At 42.8% G+C, this 17,752-nt stretch overlaps 1 protein-coding gene and 1 non-coding gene across 2 annotated transcripts in view; one reads left to right on the forward strand and one right to left on the reverse strand.

The window, feature by feature from the left end:
- The window catches only part of LOC133380133 (teneurin-2-like), a 314,775-nt gene that overhangs the window by 49,305 nt on the left and 247,718 nt on the right, over positions 1 to 17,752 (forward strand). The window lies entirely within an intron of this gene.
- Positions 10,905 to 11,023, reverse strand: LOC133382619 (5S ribosomal RNA). The gene has a single exon (XR_009762016.1). It is a non-coding gene; the product is annotated as a 5S ribosomal RNA (ribosomal RNA).

The following is a 17,752-nucleotide window of genomic DNA, read 5'->3' on the forward strand; positions in this document are numbered from 1 at the left end:
ATAATAATAATAAAAATAATAATAAAACGAATGCTGATGAAAGGTAAAGAGGAAAGCACAAAAGCAGGACTACAGATGAACATAAAAAAGACTAAAGTAATGTCAACAGAAGATTTATGCATCTTTAAAGTTGACAATGAGGACATTGAACTTGTCAAGGATTATCAATACTTTGGCACAGTCATTAACCAAAATTGAGACAATAGTCAAGAAATCAGAAGAAGGCTAGGATTGGGGAGGGCAGCTATGAGAGAACTAGAAAAGGTCCTCAAATGCAAAGATGTGTCACTGAACACCAAACTCAGGATCATTCAGACCATGGTATTCCCGATCTCTATGTATGGATGTGAAAGTTGGACAGTGAAAAAAGCGGATAAGAGAAAAATCCACTCATTTGAATTGTGGTGCTGGAGGAGAGCTTTGCGCATACCATGGACTGCGAAAAAGACAAATAATTGGGTGTTACAACATATTAAACCAGAACTGTCACTAGAAGCTACAATGATGAAACTGAGGTTATCATACTTTGGACACATAATGAGAAGACCTGATTCACTAGAAAAGACAGTAATGCTGGGAAAAACAGAAGGGAGTAGAAAAAGAGGAAGGCCAAAGAAGTGATGGATTGATTCCATAAAGGAAGCCACAGACCTGAACTTACAAGATCTGAACAGGGTGGTTCATGACAGATGCTCTTGGAGGTCACTGATTTATAGGGTCGCCATAAGTCAAAATCGACTTGAAGGCACATAACAACAACAATTCTGCCAGACAGGTCCTCAAGCCGCCACCCCCCCTTTTATTCTGTTTCCCCATGACATATCTGCACATAACAACAACAACAATATTGCCACCCTGGGCTCCTACTGGGAGAAAAGGTGGGATATAAATCTATTAAATAAAATAAAATAAATAATATATCTAAAATTGAGGTGTTGAATTCTATATCATACTTTGGGAATGAGTCATTAACTGCTCTTATTTTGCCATCCAACAGCATAAGACAGGAAAGGGCCAAATCCTATTGATAAAGGACTGGCTTTGTATGGAAAAGGTCCCAGGTTCAATCCTTAGTGCCTCCAGATAGGGCTCGGAAACCGTGGAGAACTGCTGCCAGCCAGTGTAGACAATATTGAGCTAGATCAACCAATGGACTGACATGATATCAGGCAGCTTCCAACATTCCTGATATTTATTTACATAAAAGTACCTATATGTTGACTTTCAGGCAGCTTATAAAAAAAGAATTAGCCACGTATATAGCAAGCTAATTTAGTTTCATATGCATGTGGTAGAATCATTATTAAGGACCAATACCTATTTTTTTGTCTGTTTACAGTCTCAAGTCAGTCCCCAAGTGTAATTTATTTATTAGACCCATGTCTGTGTGCACAAGTATAAGAAAAATGTAAGTAATGAGGCCATTTATGCTAAGCTACACATTAAAAAAATGAAAATGCAATATTTTTTCATTCCCTTATTAAAATGGCTTTTGAAAGAGACATCCTGCTTATAAGATTAGATCACTGGGAAGAACATACGGTAACATTTTGTATTCAGATAACTTAATCTTCTAAAGGAAATGAAGTATCTAAGCTTACTCATTAGTAAATAAATGAATTCATCTTTATATTCATCATCAGTCACCATTCAGTTGTGTCCAGTTTTACTAAGGCTGCTTTTACATATGGGGCTGATTGCGTTAGTTTAATGGATTAAAAAGGTAGCACATCTGTCCCGATTTCTAAAATCACTTTCACACTGCAGTACCTGTTGCGTTAAGGAAGAGCAACTTTTTCGGATATACCACATTTCGCACAACTGTCTTTCACACAGCTTGTTTTCGTCACTCACCCATGAGCACTGTTCCCCACTGTGTAGGAGGTCTAAGATCTCATCCTGTCGCCATGAAAGCCCTCTCCCTTTAGGATCTGACTTTTTAAATTGTTTTAGTTGTATCAAGACAGGGATATGTGTGGGAAATGCTGCTGCTGTCTGTGCCAATGCCGATACAACTTTCATCGGGGGGGGAACCGCGTGACTAAAGGGTGGGAACACACTGCATGCTGGGATGCCTGTCATATGAGCAGCTGCAGCTAGCAATAAACTTCTGCAATCTTCCGGATTCCCAGCCCTGCTAACGAATTATTTCTGGTATCATTTATCACGGAAATTAGCGCTAAACTTCCACTACATTCCACTAGAATTCTGGAGCCAGCTTGTGCGTCGTGTGAAAGATCAAATATAATGCACAAATTACAAGGTAAGAAACCATCAGAATAATGGAATAAAGTGCAGTGTGAAAGCAACCTAGATCTCACCAAAAACATTCTCTTCATTTATTGAAGAACTAACAGAGCACTTCTTGAGGGACTTGGGCTGGAATCCTTTAGTGAGAGTAAACCCCATGAACTCAGTGGGACTTATTTCTGAGCAGCTATTATAGGATTGTACTAGTGGTAGTAGTTGTAGTAGTTTACGAATTTATAAAGCACTTTACAGCCTGAAATCATCAAAGCTGTGTACAAAATTAAAATAAAAGTACAAGTTTTTTTAATAAAACTCTTTTTACAAACTAAAAACAATACAATTCCTGCAAACTCTAAAAACAAACCGACCATTTCTACAGGTGTAAAATTAATATTCCATAAATGACTGGGCCACACCTTAGGGAAAGCCTGCTTAAGCAAATCATCTTCCGGTAGCACCTAAGCATCATGATGCTGGACACCTGTCTAATTTCTACTGGTAATTGATTCCAGAGAGCTGTAGCTTTAACACTAAAAGCCCAGTTTCTAGTAAAAACTAAGTACACCTCTGGGACATGCGGTACTCTCAGTAGTGCCCCATCTGAGGAATGTAATTGCTAGGCAGGGATATATGAAGTAAGGTGGTCCATTACGTAACCTGGTCCCAAGTTGTTTGGGACTTTAAATGCTAAAAGCAAAACCTTGAATTGTGCCCAGTAGGATATTTGCCACTGCCGCTTCTCAGCAGAGGTGTTATATGTTGCCAGCAAGATACCTCAATCAGCAACCTAGCTGCTGCATTCTGAACCAGCTGCAGCTTCTGGGTTAAGTCCAAGGGAAGCCTCACACAGAGGGCATTGCCATAATCCAGTCCTGAGGTTACCAATGCAAGACCACAGTGGTCAAGTTATCCAGGGACTTTCATAGCTGTCTTACCAAAGAAACCTAGTAAAAGGCACTCTTAGCCGCTGAGGCCACCTAAGCCTTAAGTGACAAAGATGGGTCAGGAAACACCTTTAGACTATGTGTCTGTTCCTTCAGAGGGGGTGCAAGCCTGTCCAGAACAGGTAATTGACCTATCTCCTGGACATGGGAATCACTCTGCTGGATGGCTAGTAGAGAATGCAATGGAGGCAGTGAAGAAGGCCATCTCTGCCGCCTTCACCACCACATGACACAATTATTATGTGCAATGACCAGTGTTTTGTTAGCTTTAACACAAGCTTTCTCCCACTTGCACTCTAGTCTTCATCTGGCCTGTTCATCACTTACAAGTTCCTGGTGAACCAGAGAGTAAAGCGAGCTCCACAGCACTAAGAGGGCACTTGGGTATGATTGTGATGACGGCCCATTTCATCTCTCCATTCAAGAGGGAGATCAGGACCTTGACCAGCTCTCTCCTCTGGAAAATTTCCCAGAGCATTCAGGAATCCATTGGGTTCCATTTGTCTATAAGGGCAGACTTCACTTACAACGATAAATCCAAACGTCACCAGGAAATGGCCTGACAATGACATTGTTAATTTTAAGCCCCTCCCCAACCATCAGACAATCAATTTGCCATCAGGAGCAAAGACTAAATTGAGGGCATTCCTGCCCTGTGCATCGGGCTGCTGATGCTCTGAGACAGTCCCATGATTGTCATGGATATCATGAAGTCCTGAGCTGGCATGCAAACAGCCTCAGAATGAATGCTGAAGTCACCAAGGGCTATAGACCTTGAGTCCTCCGACTCTTATGTCTGAGACCACCTCAACCAGCTCACTCAAGGAGGCTGATGAGCAGCAGATTGGGTGGTAAACCAGCAGCATCCCCAATCTCTGGTCCAAAAGATGCAGGCCCTCCATCCAGCACCTAACTGGCAGGGTTTCCTGGTGATGGACAGAGAAGGCCTACGGACCACAGCGATCCATCCTCAACCCCCTGGTCTGCCATGGTGCACCACCGAGAACCAGGACGAACCGAGTTGGATATCAGGCCCACCTTACTTGCCTACCCAGGCCTCAATAATACATGCCAGGTCAGCTCTGTCATCCACAATTAAATTGTGTATGAATGAGATCTTATTTTTTGGCATTCAACAGCGTCACTGCCAGAGCAGAGGGCTTTCTGGTGGAAGAGCAGACTGGTGCTTGTGATCTAAAAGGGGAATGCTATATAAGCATCCATACCTGTAACTCCTATGATGATTGGCTCCCCCTATTTGGTCATACTTCTCTCTGGCCATGATCACAGCAATAGTTGTCACATTGGCCTCATTGGCAGCCAATAAACTACCAAAACATATCCTATTACAAACACCACCACACACACAACACACTTTTCCATGCTATTCAACCTCACTCACACTTTCCACACAACCAACACCCATAACTCACAGTCACAGATATAAGGGTCCCAGCAACCAACATCACTGACCCCTTTCAATATTACTTGGCCTCACACACCATCTCACACCTGGAACATAAAAACCAACAACAAAAAATTCTATAAATACATTCAAAGCAGGAGACCATCTAGGGAGACAATTGGACCCTTGGATGATAAGGGAGTCAAAGGTGTACTTAAGAACGATCAGGATATTGCAGAGAAGCTAAATGAATTATTTGCATCTGTCTTCACAGTGGAAGATATAGGGCAGATCCCTGAACCTGAACTAACATTTGCAGGAAGGGATTCTGAGGAACTGAGACAAATAGTGGTAACGAGAGAGGAAGTTCTAGGCTTAATGGACAATATAAAAACTGACAAATCACCGGGCCCAGATGGCATCCACCCGAGAGTTCTCAAAGAACTCAAATGTGAAATTGCTGATCTGCTAACTAAAATATGTAACTTGTCCCTTGGGTCCTCCTCCGTGCCTGAGGACTGGAAAGTGGCAAATGTAACGCAAATCTTCAAAAAGGGATCCAGAGGGGATCCCGGAAATTACAGGCCAGTTAGCCTAACTTCTGTCCCTGGAAAACTGGTAGAAAGTATTATTAAAGCTAGATTAACTAAGCACATAGAAGAACAAGCCTTGCTGAAGCAGAGCCAGCATGGCTTCTGCAAGGGAAAGTCCTGTCTCAGTAACCTATTAGAATTCTTTGAGAGTGTCAACAAGCATATAGATAGAGGTGATCCAGTGGACATAGTGTACTTAGACTTTCAAAAAGCATTTGACAAGGTACCTCACCAAAGACTTCTGAGGAAGCTTAGCAGTCATGGAATAAGAGGAGAGGTCCTCTTGTGGATAAGGAATTGGTTAAGAAGCAGAAAGCAGAGAGTAGGAGTAAACGGACAGTTCTCCCAATGGAGGGCTGTAGAAAGTGGAGTCCCTCAAGGATCGGTATTGGGACCTGTACTTTTCAACTTGTTCATTAATGACCTAGGATTAGGAGTGAGCAGTGAAGTGGCCAAGTTTGCTGACGACACTAAATTGTTCAGGGTTGTTCAAACAAAAAGGGATTGCGAAGAGCTCCAAAAAGATCTCTCCAAACTGAGTGAATGGGCGGAAAAATGGCAAATGCAATTCAATATAAACAAGTGTAAAATTATGCATATTGGAGCAAAAAATCTTAATTTCACATATACGCTCATGGGGTCTGAACTGGCAGTGACTGACCAGGAGAGAGACCTCGGGGTTGTAGTGGACAGCACGATGAAAATATCGACCCAGTGTGCGGCAGCTGTGAAAAAGGCAAATTCCATGCTAGCGATAATTAGGAAAGGTATTGAAAATAAAACAGCCGATATCATAATGCTGTTGTATAAATCTATGGTGCGGCCGCATTTGGAATACTGTGTACAGTTCTGGTCGCCTCATCTCAAAAAGGATATTCTAGAGTTGGAAAAGGTTCAGAAGAGGGCAACCAGAATGATCAAGGGGATGGAGCGACTCCCTTACGAGGAAAGGTTGCAGCATTGGGGGCTTTTTAGTTTAGAGAAAAGGCGGGTCAGAGGAGACATGATAGAAGTGTATAAAATTATGCATGGCATTGAGAAAGTGGATAGAGAAAAGTTCTTCTCCCTCTCTCATAATACTAGAACTCATGGACATTCAAAGAAGCTGAATGTTGGAAGATTCAGGACAGACAAAAGGAAGTACTTCTTTACTCAGCGCATAGTTAAACTATGGAATTTGCTCCCACAAGATGCAGTAATGGCCGCCAGCTTGGACGGCTTTGTTTGTTTTGTCTGTTGTGTGTATGAATGAGATTGTGTGGACGTGTTTGTGTATATTTATGTGTATTTTTATGCGTTGTTGTGTGAATGTGTTTGTTTGTATTTAAATATTTTTAAAATGTGCCTGGGAGAGCATGCTTTGTATTTAACGGGGGGGCTTCCGGGGGCCCCAATTAGCGTAGTGACGGGTAATGGGAGGTATGGCGTTAGGAGGAGAACATGCCAGGTAAGGGGAACTCGCCCCAGACAAGTTGTGTCTGTGCCTTGTTCCGGTTCTCCTCAAGACCACAGAACTGCTGGTTGTTCTATCAGCCAGCCCTTAGATCTCCAGGTGCTTCTTTTGAATGCCAGGTCAGTATATAATAAAACCTCCCTTGTCCATGATTTAATTGTGGATGAGGGTGCCGACCTGGCGTGTATAACTGAGACCTGGGTGGGTGAGCAGGGAGGAGTTGCCCTCTCTCAGCTTTGCCCACCTGGGTATACGGTGCAGCACTATGGCAGATCTGAGGGCCGGGGAGGCGGGATCGCTATGGTCTATAGGAGTATTTTCTCTCTCACCAGGCATCCTGTCCAGATGACAACTGGTCTAGAGTGCCTCCACCTTGTACTGGGCCAAGGAGACAGACTGGGAATCTTGTTGGTGTACCGCCCACCTTGCTACCCAACAGCTTCCCTAGCTGAGCTGACAGAGATAGTCTCGGAGGTGTTGTTGAGGTCCCCCAAACTTGTGGTGTTGGGGGATATCAACGTTCATGCCAAGACTGTCTTATCTGGAGCGGCTCAGGACTTCATGGCCTCCATGACAACCATGCGCCTGTCTCAATTTGTTACTGGCCCAACGCATGTGTCGGGTCACACTCTTGATTTGATCTTCGCCACTGGTCATGGAGATGGTGATCTGGAGGTGGGGTATTTTTCATCTACTCCATTGTCATGGACAGATCACCGCCTGCTGAGTTTTAGACTTACGACGACTCTTTCCCTCTGCAAGGGTGGGGGACCTATTAAGTTGGTCCGCTCCCAGAGGCTTATGGATCCTATGGGTTTTCAGAGGGTTCTGGGAGTTTTTCCAGCTGATAGTACTGGCGCTCCTGTCGAGGCCTTGGTCGAACTGTGGAATACAGAGATGGCCCAGGCTATCGACACGATCACTCCCGCGCGCCCTCTTCGATGCAGAGCTCATACAGCTCTGTGGTATACCCCGGAGCTGAGAGTGATGAAGCAAGAGAGAAGGAGGCTGGAGTGCAGATGGAGACGAACTCCAGACGGATGCAATTATGCTTTGGTAAGTGCCTCTACTAAGTCGTACATAAAAGTGGTAAGGGAGGCGAAGAAGTCCTACTTCGCTGCCTCTATCAAGACTTCTCTCTGCCGCCCAGCAGAGCTTTTTAGGGTTGTACGAGGACTCTTACATTCTGGTCCTCAAGATACCATTGAAACATCTGAAGCTCGCTGTAACGACATTGCAGGGCACTTCCAAAATAAAATCGCATGCATCCGTAGGGACCTAGACTCTGATGTTACGACAGATGAATCCATTGAAGTGTCCAGAACACGGTCTTGTCTTTCATTATTGGATGAGTTTCAGTTGGTGCAGCTTGAGGAAGTGGACAAGGTGCTTGGAATGGTGCGGGTGACCACGTCTGCTCTAGATCCTTGTCCATCTTGGCTGGTCAAGGCTAGCAGGACTGGTACCACCGGCTGGGCCAAGGAAGTGATAAATGCCTCCTTGAGTGAGGGAGTAGTCCCTAGTAGCCTCAAGGAGGCAGTAGTGAGACCTCTTTTGAAGAAACCTTCCTTAGACCCAGATAACTTGAACAATTATAGACCGGTGGCAAATATCCCCTTTTTGGGCAAGGTTCTGGAGCGGGTGGTTGCCAATCAGCTCCAGGTGCTCTTGGATGAGACCGATTATCTGGATCCATTTCAATCCGGTTTTAGGCCTGGTTTTGGCACTGAAACAGCCTTGGTTGCCCTGTACGATGACCTCTGTCGGGAGAGGGACAGAGGGAGTGTGACTCTGTTGATTCTCCTTGATCTCTCAGCGGCGTTTGATACCATCAACCATGGTATCCTTCTGGGGAGACTCGCAGAGTTGGGAGTTGGAGGCACTGCTTGGCAGTGGTTCCGCTCCTACTTGGCGGATCGTCGCCAGAAGGTAGTACTTGGGGAACATTGCTCAACACCTTGGACTCTCCATTGTGGATTCCCTCAGGGGTCGATTTTGTCCCCCATGCTTTTTAACATCTACATGCAGCCTCTGGGTGCCGTCATCAGGAGTTTTGGAGTGCATTGCCATCAGTACGCTGATGACACGCAGCTCTATTTCTCCTTTTCATCTTCTACAGGTAAGTCTGTGGATGTGCTGAATCATTGCCTGACCGCGATAATGGACTGGATGAGAGCTAATAAACTGAGACTCAATCCAGACAACACTGAGACACTGTTGGTGAGTGCCTCCCCTGCCCAGATGGTGGATGTTCACCCTGTTCTAGATGGGGTCACACTCCCCTTGAAGGAACAGGTTCGTAGTCTGGGAGTTCTTTTCGATCCTTCCTTGTCTCTTGAGGCGCAAGTGGCCTCGGTGGCAAGGAATGCGTTCTACCACCTTCGGTTGGTAGCCGAGCTACGCCCCTATCTGGACAGGGATGACCTCGCCTCAGTTGTTCATGCTCTGGTAACTTCTAGGCTGGATTACTGTAATGCGCTCTACGTAGGGCTGCCCTTGAAGACAGTTCAGAAGCTTCAGCTAGTGCAAAACACAGCAGTCAGACTGCTGACGAGGACCAGCCGGTCAGCACATATAACACCTGTTCTGGCCCGTTTGCACTGGCTACCTATTTGTTTCCGAGCCAGATTCAAGGTGCTGGTTTTGACTTATAAAGCCTTACACGGCGTGGGACCGCAATATCTTGTGGAACGCCTCTCCCGCTATGAACCTACCCGGTCACTTTGCTCAGCATCTAAGGCCCTCCTCCGGGTACCAACCCATCGAGAAGCCCGGAGGACAGTTACTCGATCTAGGGCCTTTTCTGTAGTGGCCCCCGAACTGTGGAACAGCCTCCCCGAAGAAGTACGCCTGGCGCCTACGCTTCTATCTTTTCGGCGCCAGGTTAAGACCTGGCTATGCTCCCAGGCATTTTAAGCGTTTATGTTATAATTTAAATTTTTTCTTTTTTCTTTTTTCTTTAGTTGCTGCTTGTGTTTATTGTTTGTTGTCTGATTTTATTGTTGATATTTTGTATTTTAACCTTTTTGTACACCGCCCAGAGAGCCACTCGCTATGGGCGGTCTATAAATGAAACAAATAAATAAAATATAAATAAAAGAAGATTAGACAAATTCATGGAGGACAGGGCTATCAATGGCTACTAGCCGTGATGGCTGTGCTGTGCCACCCTAGTCAGAGGCAGCATGCTTCTGAAAACCAGTTGCCGGAAGCCTCAGGAGGTGAGAGTGTTCTTGCACTCGGGTCCTGCTTGCGGGCTTCCCCCAGGCACCTGGTTGGCCACTATGAGAACAGGATGCTGGACTAGATGGGCCACTGGCCTGATCCAGCAGGCTCTTCTTATGTTCTTATGTTCTTAATGCAATGGCACTTAAAGTCTTTCGAATTGACACAGCTCTGAAACTTGTACTCTCCCAAAGCCTCCTTGGATAATTCATGCTATATGTTAAATATACCCAATCATACAGCAACAAGCACAGTATCTGAACAGTAAAATATGCAGTATGTAAATGTTTTATTTCACTGAGTATATTATCTTTTTCATTTGTTGACAGTGTACATTTTAATTAAACTAAACTTTGAATAACCACTATAAGTGAACATACAGTAGAGGTGAGTAGTGTGCAAATAAGCTTATAAAACAATGGCTCCTCTGCAAAACACAGGAATTGGGCTCAGGTGAGATTGGGAGTAGTGCTGTGCTGAAATCTGTCCTCCAACTTCTCACAAAAAAAATATCTTTCCCTGCAAAAGTTTCTGATCTACATTCTGCCCGCACCTGATCTAAGTGAACTGAATTATCTTCCTCTCAGTATCAGTTCTATTTCTTTTATATATTAAAAATCTATTTCTTATATTTACTGTTTGGGGACTGTACTAGAAAGCAGCCATTTAATAATGCAGCCAGTTTAATGTGTGATGGGGTCTTACATGTGAAGTCCAGACGATGTCTTGCCATTTGGGATGAGAGCAATGGCCCTGACACAGTGAACAAGAGCTGAAAACTTCATGAAAGCTGAATTGCATGGCTTACTCAATAGCAGGTTTTATGTTTAACCTTTTAAATGATTATATCTTAAAATAGTTTTTTGTGCATTGTGTTGAGAGTCTTTTGCTGAAAAGCAACATATAAACAATTTTGTTGTTATATGCCTTCAAGTCGATTATGACATGGTGACGCTATGAATCTTTTTGGATATATTTCATAGGGTTTTCATGGTAAGAGGTATTCAGAGACGGTTTACCATTGTCTTCTTCTAAGCCTATGGCACCTGGTATTCCCAGGCAGTCTCCCATCCGAGTACTAACCAGGCCTGACCCTGCTTAGCTTCCAAGATCAGATGAGATCGAGTGTGTTCAAAGTAGTATGGCTGTAGGCTTACAAACAATTAGTAACACAATATAAATCTTCAAATTGTTTCCTGATGGAAAAGTGATTTGTCTTGTTAGATCTGTGAACTGTTTGAGATACAGGTAAGTATGAGGGACTTCTAATAGATCTATGTCCTTATTAAATTGGACCAAATATTGCCTAGCTTTGAAGTATTTTTGAATTTTAAAGCCAGATCTTTGCTTATGCCCATCATTTTAAATTTAATGTTTATTCACATACAATTTAAACAACTCATCAGTGCAATCATAAAAGTATGGATTTTCTATTTCTCAGAGTGGGGACTGTGCATAATATTGCTTATGGCAATTACTATTGTGTATATTTGTTTTCTTTATATGCAGCTTGTACCTTGTGTTAGCAACGTTCTTGGATCCAACTTCTCTCAATTACTGATTGTGTTTTATTAATTTTAAAAAATGTCTACAATATGGTTGTTTCCTGACAAATTTAGTAAGGGTGATTGTACACACAGCTTTTAGAGATGGATAGCTAAATATTTCCCACCATTGCCATACTTACCTGTGTAGAAAGCTCTGATCACTCTGGCAGACCTCTCAACTATGAATAACATAAATATGATTTTGGGGTCATCTTTTTTTAAAAAAAGAAAAACATCATAGGAAAGTCTGCTTTCCTTGAAATGCTTTTAAGTCTTGGTCAGATCTGAGTGAAATGGAATAAAAAAATACATCTCAGGTTAAATATGACTTTTCCCTATTCTTTTAATTACTTAAACTAAAATGAATTTTGAATTTTGTTGTCATTTTTAAAGAGTTCTGTGGGGGAAAATAGTAATTTATGAAAATGATTCACTAAGCCTGCCATTTGTTTTGAGTTTCCTATAACATGAAGATGATCGCAATCTGCTATATCATGCTGTTAAAATGATGCATAAGCCCTACTAGCATTCTCAAATGATGGAGTATTATTGCAGCTTCTTAAATGTTGGGCACTGAGATAATTTGGCTGGTGTTGAGGGAAGAATGTACCATAACCCCTGTGGCTCAGCTTTCATTGAATAAATATAGCATGCCGATTCTTTAGTTCTCCTTATGTATGTGAAAAATCAATTAATGTGTCCAAAAAGAAATACCACAAAATGTTTACTATTTTTCTATAAAAATCTACATTACATCTGGTTTTAAAGTTATTTGCACCATGTTGCAGGCTGTTATCTCCAGAACGCCAAATGTTCTTTCTACCATATCCCTTACTGAAAGGTATAATAATTGTTCTATTAGTGCTTTTTACAGCTAACTGTAGTATGGTATCAAGAGATGCTAAGAGAACGTATGTTCTTTCATCCTTTCTTGTCAAGAAATAATTACTACACACAGCAAATGAAGCATCTGCACAGAACATTCTGGTTTAAATAATATGTTGATACCCATTTAGTCATAATCTTCTGGATTGGTAGTCTGCAGCCTTGGAGTCACGGTCTCCGTTCCAGAGAGGAGAAAGTTGTTGGGTTTTGAATCAGATGACTATTACAAGAGAGGTGTTTGCTCTAACACCACCACACATTCCAAAGATATATTCTGATCTAGTCAAGATTTTTTTACCTATCCCTTGCTGGATCAGAGACCTTCTCTCATGGAATATGGACATTCTTCCCCCAGGCTGCATTACACCTTCCGTGCATCCAGAAAATCTCTGATTCATGGCAGGATTCCTCTCACTGGGTCAGACATCTAATACACTGGGATGTGGTAAGGTTTTAGTCCAGTGCATTATCCGTACCCTGTGAAGGAAGGTCTCAAATTTGAAGAGGGATAGACTCTTAAAAGAAAATCTCATGCAGTGGATGAGAGACTATCAGGAGGGTGTCAACCCCTAGGGCTTCTGCAGGACCACTTGTGGGTGATCTGCTCCTCCTAGGCCTTCATTGAAGCCCATCACAGGTGCTGAAGCCACCTCCAGCCACTGAATTCACCACCACCAGATTTTGCTTCTTGGAAGGGATATCCCTGTGTGTGCTCTTCCCATTTGAATCACAATTGTCTCAATCCACCAAACTACTATTTGGCATGCTGGGATGTGGCTCATCTCTCCCTGCTGGGATAGGTCTGCCTTTTGCTGTCTCAATGGAGAGACACTGTGAAAGGCAGGAATTACATGTGTTTTTGTACTGGCTTATGGATGCCCCTAACCATCCACCAACTGTTGCATGTGGCCTTGATGGCAAAAAGGTTATTCACAACTGTATTTGCCCCTGATCTCATATGTCCTAAGACTTATAAGAGGCAACAATGGGTGTGTCATATCCTGTCTGCTATCATCTTGCCTTTAACAGGAAGGGATACTCTTTACAACACATACCACAGCTAAGCAATGCCTCTGCTTACTGCTGCTCAGGCGCTAGGGAAGCCTCAACCCCCCTGTGTATATTTATGTCCCTAAAAGACCACAGCCATGGGCTGATTCCCTAAACCTGTTACTGTTACTCTTTAGAGTAAACTCCACTGCCACCATAAATTACTGTTTCAAACTTGCCAACATTTTGCCAACATGTTCTTTTTGATAGCGTGGCCAAGAACCAGATGTGTTTTTCAACCAGATTTACTTAACAACAGGTATTAATATAAACAAGAATACTTTTAACTCAGGTTCTCAGATTAATGTTCTTTTGTTTCTCACATGTTACACTAAGTTTTCCTCAAATACCACCAATAAAACCCTGACTCTCTGCCCGCTCAAACCTCCAACCCTCTCTACCCCAAGACCAAGCCCTATCTCTTTCGAGTCTGTCCTCTGTCAACTCTCATTTACTCAATTATTAACCACCATCCCCCATTCTCTTAACCAATCACATGCACAGTATTCACCAACATTCCAACTCACTCACACCCCCTCCCTTCACTCTCTACTTACCATAACATATTTTACAGAATATAACACTGGAACACACAGGGTGAATCTTATAAGACTTAAAAAGAGGCAATGAGGAGTGAAATCTGCAGAAACAGGAAAGCAAATTTAATCTTACTGAAATTTGATTAGCATGTCATTGATAGCTTCAAACGTGTGATCAAAATTTAAATTTGCTTTTTGCAAACTAAAGCAGGAAGAGTGGGGGACTGAGGAGAAAATTAGAATGGAGATATGTTGCTGGTTGTGTCAGTGAGTTAATTCAGATGTAAACTTAAACTATAGTTTGAACAACAGTTTACAAGAATAAACCTAGGCAAGCTCCCTTCCTATGGATGATTTTGTCCATTTCAGTCTGTCATTTTTCTTACATTCTTAAATTCAGTTCTCCACATTTACGCATCTGTTTGCTATTTTTTAAAAAAAAAAACCCTCACAAAACTTCATCCGCATTTCAGTTCACATTTCTCCCAAGCAGAGCTTGAAAAAGTTACTTTTTTGAACTACAACTCCCATCAGCCCCAGCTAGCATGGCCACTGGATTGGGCTGATGGGAGTTGTAGTTCAAAAAAGTAACTTTTCCAAGCTCTGCTCTCCCAAGACACACACTTTTGTATGTAATTTTGTCTAATACACATATTTTTTCAATTTTTATATGTTATTTTTATGAATACATGCAGTTTTGGTACATTTTTAGTTGGAGAACTGAATTGCAAAATCTGGAGAAGCATGAATTTCAAAGGATTGCCTGCATATCAGTTCCTCTATTGTTTCAGGAAGTGCAAATTAGGTACCTTTGAATTAAAATGTGAATTGAACCAGATTTCTTCCCTATCCCTACCACTTTCCCTTCCAGCATTCCTATATGGAGAAATTTGGAAGCTTTCAGTTCCATTTTATATTATCCAAACTGTAATTCATCCTCAGTATGGTTTGTTGAAAAAAGCAAATTTCAAACCATAGTTTACAAATCTGGCTCATTTCGTAGGTTAGTGTTACATGCAAACAAGGCCAGTGTGTTACCAAAGTTCTGGCAAGCTTCGGTATTAATGTAGTGCTTTGAACTTTGTACACTTCCTGTTCAAAGATTCTTGCTTCCTTGGTATGACTTATTTATTGACAGTCTTAGCTCAAAAACAGCATGTAGACATACTAGACAACTGAGCAGAGTAATTAATGCTGTGCTTGCTGCTGACAAGGAGAAAGAGATTATCCTCACAGCAGACTAAGCCAATGCAAGAGTGGGGTGAAGTGTTTCATTTCTGCATGTGATTATCTATGTAACTCATTGTACCGTTTTTGTAATGCACCCAGACCAAGATCTTGAGGTAAAAACCGTTATAATTTAAGACACCATTTTACATTCTTGCTATACACATATAATGTCATAATTTGTATTCAGACAAGTATGGTGACTCATAATACGCCAACATTTTGTGTTAATGGAACTGTTTTGCAGACTCTTTTACTATTGATGGTGTGATAATTCTCCAATCTGTTACAGTAGGAAAATGTTAAAATAGTAATGGTCATGGCTGTGTTTACTTCATGCAGCAAAAAATGAAATGTCCTTGATACTGCTATTCTTCTTTTTACGTTCTGTCTTGAAAGGTCCTTGTTCAGCAAACAAACAGAGAGAACACATGGTTCACTGGTGGAATAAATACAAATAAAATGAGAATGGTTTGTTTATTGATGAGCACAGCAGCAATGTGCCTTTGCTGTTTGACAGTTTAACAGCTTATGATTTTTACTCTTCACTTGTAGCATACAAACTGCCCCATTTTCTGCTTTACTACATCTTCAAAATGTGCGAAAGGTATAAACAAGTCACTGACATTAAGATAAATAATCAAAACTGTATAAAAACTTAATTATATAATTATTTATATAGTAGTGAGGAAAATTTTCTTTGGATTGATATTAAATGCTGAGCCATTGTCCTGTGCTGTTTTGTTTTACCCTGTTTTTAACTTGTAATCAAATGCAAACTGACCAGCCATTGAAAGTATGGAAGAGGACTTTGATCCAGGGGCAGAAGTGTATGGCATCTTCCAGATGTACACATTATGTACACATAATAGTCTTGATATGAAGTACAATTCCCATATGGCTATCCTATATGAATACTAATAGGAATTTACTTAGGAATGTAACTTTCAATTGTTGATCTTAAAGCTGTAAAATCAACTGGCACCGCAGCATGTTAATCCCCAAATAACTACTTTCCCGCCTACACAGGAATACATGTGTGTTTAATAAAATGAAATGAAACTGAATTATAATGAATTTAAACAGGAGGTTTGGTACATAAAAATTTGTCAGGCCTCTGACAATAATCAAAACTAGAACTGAAATTATTTTTCCATATGTATTTTTGAGCTTAAAAAGCATGTATTTATCTAAATAAGCAATGAGAACTGCCATAAATACTGGAACAACACCTGTGGGAACATCCACCATTGTACCAGGGAGCTCATGTGAGTAGGTGCCCACCAAGGAGGCCATGAACCAAGCCCTGTCCCTAGAAGAGGAGGTCCTAGAGCTAAGCCTGCCAACAGAAGCCATCTGCAGAACTGGTGTGGATTCCATCACAGGTGAGCAGAGCCACAGGGGAGGGAATGCAAGTGGGGAGGGAGGCCTGGCTGGCTGACATGGGACATCTGCCATCACCACAGCCATTTGCCCCCCTCCCCCCTCTGCAGCTCCTTTCATATCTGCCTGATGCAAGCAGTGATGACAGCCAACAACAGGTCCTAGAACCAACACCAACAGTTAATGCAAAGGGCACCCACCAATGGCCAAGCGGTGTTGTGAGGTGAGCACCCTGATCCGCTGGCCCGTCCCCACCAGCCCCAGAAAATGCCTACTCAGCCAGATGTCCCAGAAGTCCCAGTAGAGCCGCTCCCACAGGAGGAGAATGCTAGCCCATGGAGATGTCTGCCCAGGTTGAGAAGGAGACTTGCCAGCCCATGGAGGTTCTCATGTGCCCTGTGGAGGACTCCTGTAAGAGTGATCCGGAGGAGGAGGAGAAGGTAGAATGAGATTGTCGGGAGGGGCCCAGTGGACTGCAGTGGGAGGGGGCTGAAACAGGAGAAGGCCTCAGCAGTTTAAACAGTGATGGCTCCATCCCCTTAGTTCCAGTTACAGCTGAAGAAGTGCTCTGACAATGAGCTGACCCTTGTCTCAGCCCTGCCTGTTGCCTGAGCTGCCACTCGCACCTCCTCCTCCTCCTCCCGTCCCCACCTCAGATGCCCGAGGGGATGGTTTGCTGTTTGTGGGGTGGGCAGTGTGTGTATGTTTCCCTCCTGCCCACTGTCTATGGTAGGGCTGTTGCCCTGTGCAGTGTTATGGGTTGCTTTCAATAAACTGTCTCTATGCATCTCCCCATGTGTTTGGCCTGTTGTTGAGGGGTGCCTGTGTGTGTGATCAGGACGTTTACAGGGTGTGCAATGTAGATGCAATGTGAGATGCAGGGTGTGCTCCACATGTGTTTACCTGGTTGCACTGTGTTGCACTACCTGTGCATGTCTGTGTGATTGGCAGAGCATGTGGCATGTGTGACATCCTGATTGGCTGCCAGAGTGGCTGTTGCTATGGTTGCCATGTGTGCCCTGTTTGGTGAGTGTTTGCATTCCTGTTCTGGTACCTTCGAGTCCCTTCTACAGGCTCTCTGTGGGCATTATCATAGTTTGTTCATGACAGTGGCAGGGCGGTAGAGTGGGAGTGAGAATGCTCTGCTGTGCTCATCGACAGGTGGCAGCTACTCCCATGGTAGCCATGGCTGTGCAGCAGTAAGTGTTCAGTTTTTCTGATTTTCTTTTCCCTCCACCCAGATCTGCCTGC

The sequence above is a fragment of the Rhineura floridana genome, chromosome 3 (assembly GCF_030035675.1).
Source record: "Rhineura floridana isolate rRhiFlo1 chromosome 3, rRhiFlo1.hap2, whole genome shotgun sequence".
Taxonomy (NCBI): domain Eukaryota; kingdom Metazoa; phylum Chordata; class Lepidosauria; order Squamata; family Rhineuridae; genus Rhineura; species Rhineura floridana.